We start from the raw sequence: 4,286 nt of genomic DNA, 5'->3' as shown, positions 1-4,286 counted from the left end.
GTAAAGACCACTTGCAACCCCTTTTAAATTCACAGCATTTAACCACAAACAACATAGTATCCGACTTCACAATAACAAACTCAAAACAGTTCTTGTGTGCAGCTTTTTCAACTAAATCTTTAACTGCTTGCTTGCTTTCAAATTCTTGACGTAAAGTCAAATCCAAACCATCTTCCCATTCACGATTTACAACTGGTGTGAACTCAGAACCTTCAATCATATCATAGTTATCTGCTATTGCTCGTTCTTCAGACTGTTCTTGATAAAGAACCATGTTCCCATCACTATTCTCCATCATCTCAAAACGTTCAGACGGCTCACCTTCATACATCGTGTTCTCATATGTCGCTCTACTACTTGAAATCAACTCCTCATTAAGTGAACAACCTACAGTCCCTCGACTTTGCTCATCCCCCTGATTTATTTCAACATCATTCACGACTTCCACATGCAAAACTTGGAATTGATCTGGATTCATTTCCAAATAACACATCAGATCATCATCATCATGTATGTGTATCGGTCTCTTAGGATGAACTGATTCGGGAACGTAACTCAATTTCAGCTCAGTCATAGTTTCATCAACCTTCGCCTTTCTGCATATTTTCTGCACCAATGCAGAATAACTGACCTCTTCAATAGATGTCTCCATTCTAAGAGATTGATGAACTTTTTCTCTTGAAATCCATCTTAGTTCATTTTCCCTTGTTGCATAATATCCCCCGTAATCAAAAACGATGATTATCCGACGATTATTATTCATTGTGCCTGAAATAAAATAAAAAACTCACATTGGAACCTCTGTCGTGTAAATAGTATTACCAAGTTGTACCAAAATTGTATCAGTTGTACCCGTTTAAGTTGTACCAAACTATTACCAGTTGTACCCGTATCAGTTATACCTAGTCTACCAGTTGTACTACATCGACTCCACAAAATCACTATTTATTTCGGAATATTTTTACGATTCAGTTCGAATGAAGTGTTACAATCCACTTAGTATGCGACCCATTTCGACACTAATACAAATGAGAATAAATTGAATGAGCATTCAAGGTATATATCCTAATTGCTTTAGGATGAACCTCAAGAACCCTAATTGCATTGGTAAATAAATGTAAGAATATCACCTGAATCTTCTGCTTTGCTTTGCTGTTTGCTTCAATCCCAATCTTTTGCTTTCGTTTGGAATCAAATCGATTTCTATAGACTCGATTTGTATCGATTGGAAGGGGGAGAGAGGAGCAAAAATGGGGGAGCGGGGACGAGGTCGGGAGAGAGAGGGGAGAGAGAAGGAACCCGATTGGTGGAGAAAAATTGATGGGGTCCACATGTTTTTAGGGGTATATGTTGGTCCATATGTTGGTCAACCTTTGTCAAAAGGTACTTAGAAAACATAAGGGTATTGATGAATAAACTTTTGATTGCAAGGGTATTGTAGAGTTTGGTCCTTATTTTGGGGTACATTTTTTTTCTTTCTAATTCAATAAAAAAGACTTTATTCATCGATACCTTTTAAAAGAGGCATAATTTGATATCACAATGATTGAACGAAGATGAGATAAAGCAAAAGAGAAGTCAACTTGTAAACGGGATACAACAAAGAAAAGTCGAAGTCATCTAAGGTTGGATAAACCTATTTAAACCAAGTTGAAAGAAAGTTTCCTGCATCTAACGAGTTGAAGAGACCGGAAAGGACCGATCAAGACCAGAGCAAGTTTCCCGCTAAGTGTGACTATGTCTTTCACTAATGGTAGCTTGGTAATATCCGTCAAGTATTTTTCTTAAAAACATTTATTTGTATTTGTAAGTACGATTAAATAATACATGTCCATCCAAATTCTTCGAAAGTCGAATCTATCGTTGGTCCCAGTAATCTCTAATACTAAAGATTAGAAGGGTCCAAGCAGGAAAGCGGAGACGCAGTCTTTATAAACCGCCCTCATATATATTTGTTTCTAAAATAGAGTTGGAACGCATGCAGTACGTACGATAAAACAAGACAAGAATCATTGCTAGAAACCAAACTCCAGTATATGAGAAATTTGAACTCAGTTCAGTTCTAACTTGGTGAAACCTCGATCGCAAACTTCCGCAATGTCGTAATCATTAAAAAAGTCGGATTGAGAGCAATATCTCTTGAGAAATTAATATTTTAATTTTGTTCTCACAAGTCACAAATGTTCACTAATAAGTACTTCAGTGGTGAGCCAAGTGCACTTTTCGACGGTCCAATCAAAATATTTAGAAAAGTTTGGAAAATATTGAAAAGCATCTCTTTCTCATGAGACATCAACATCCCATTGTAAAGTAAAAAAAGAAGAATTATTGAAGCCACATAACAAAAGTTACTAAATAAATTTTAAAACATGATAAATGCTTGCTTTATTGCTTAATAAATAATAATGCACGTCGTATAACTTTTGCCAAAGAGCCTTGCTTCTGAGAGTAGACGCGTTGGGTCTAGTTTAACTTCTAGAAGTCGGTTGAATATACAATGTTGATTTTTTATGAAGATCCCTTAAAAAAAAACATATAATTTTGAAATATATGTCGTGGAATAACTAAAAATATTAAAATATATCTTATGTTAGATTTTCAATTTACTTATTATAGATTCTAAATTATTGAAATGACCATATATATATAATTAAAAGTATATTTATTTCTTAACTTTTTAGATACATTAATTACTACAGTTGTTGTCTCATATAAAAGAGATAAAACATAACATACTATGTCATATACTCATATGATGGAGAAGTTAATCCAAGTTTACTAGTTATGATTTAAAAAATATTATAATTTTAGAGTATTTAAATTAATTCTTCTATATATATTGTATAAAACATTTTCTTTTTATTTTATTTATTTTTTATTTTATTTTTTTTGTTAACTAAGAGTAAATCCCAAGTTTATGGAGCGCCTGAGACTAATCTCTGGGGGAGATGCAGCTCACGGATAAACCTTCTCTCCGAATATTCAAATGGGCCGTTAGATAGGCCCATATCCGTGTATAGTTTCGCGCAACAAGGGAATCGAACCTGAAACGTTGTAGCGTCCCAGTCCCGCTCCTTTTATTTTTTTCTTAACTATATTTTCCCACCTCTTATTATATATTGTAAATTATGTTTGTTTACCTTCATAGTTAAATCAAAGACCAAAATGGCGCATGTGAATCTTCCCGAGGAATTGGTGGAAGAGATACTCCATCGTTGCCCATCTCTATCTCTTTCCCGATTCAGAACCGTTTCCAAAGAGTGGAATACACTTTTCAACGATACGACGTTCATCCACAAGCACTTGGCTCTGATCCGTACTCAATTCCTTTTATGGACCAATTCCAAGGTTTATTCGGTAGGTCTCAATCTCAACGACAATGATCCAAAAGTAGAGCTGCGTGAGTTAGCCTTAAATATTCAAGATTTTACTGATCATAGGACAACAAACTTTCTTCCTTGCAATGACTTATTGTTTTGTGCCTCATGGTGGTGGAACAACAAAGCGGTTGTTTGGAACCCGTCGTTGAGACAAACTAGATGTATCAAGTCGGAGGAAGAACATTTCAGGTTTGGTGGCATAGGGTACGATAGAGGTAATCCCGGAAAGGGTTATCATATATTTGGATATAGTTATCGTCGACGAAGTGTTAAGGGAAACAACTCTATGTTTTTTAAAAGTTTTTCTATGTACAACTTTGGAAGTGTATTAATGATGTTTCAGAAGAAGAGACTTTCATAAAAGGATCAGATTCATTAGATAACAATGTGTCTTTGAATGGAAATTTGTATTGGGCTGCTTCTGACTTCACGGTTGATGAATATGTTATCCAAAGTTTCGATTTTTCTAAAGAGATATTGAAAGTCTTTTGCGTTCTACCGTGGAAGAAGAAATATTCTGATATTCCAGTCCTCTCAGTTTTTAGGGGAGATCGACTTTCAGTATTGAATAAATATAAAGGAACAAATAACATCAAGATTTGGGTGACAAAGAACCAGATTAACGAAGATGTGGAGAATGTGGTGTGGATGATAACCATGACAATTTCAATACCCATTTAAAAGGGCTCTTGTCCAAGTTACTTCATCACTGATATCTACGAAAAGAGACTCGTCATGTGTTGTAGTGACGAAAGTGGAAAGGGTTGCATTTATATTGTCAGTGGCCATGCGAGGAAGAAAATTCAAATAGATTTTGATGTTAGTGAGTTTAGTCATTGTTTCTATGATCCTAGTTTAACTCCTATTCCTTGCGAGGGTTCAGATCAAGAGACCAACAATAATTAG

General features: G+C 35.1%; 1 pseudogene; it reads left to right on the top strand.

Annotated features, from left to right (window-relative positions):
* Positions 3,124–4,286, top strand: LOC104743249 (annotated as a pseudogene).

This window comes from Camelina sativa, chromosome 14 (assembly GCF_000633955.1).
Source record: "Camelina sativa cultivar DH55 chromosome 14, Cs, whole genome shotgun sequence".
In the NCBI taxonomy this organism is placed as follows: Eukaryota; Viridiplantae; Streptophyta; class Magnoliopsida; order Brassicales; family Brassicaceae; genus Camelina; species Camelina sativa.
This window is presented reverse-complemented; position numbering and strand designations above follow the sequence as displayed.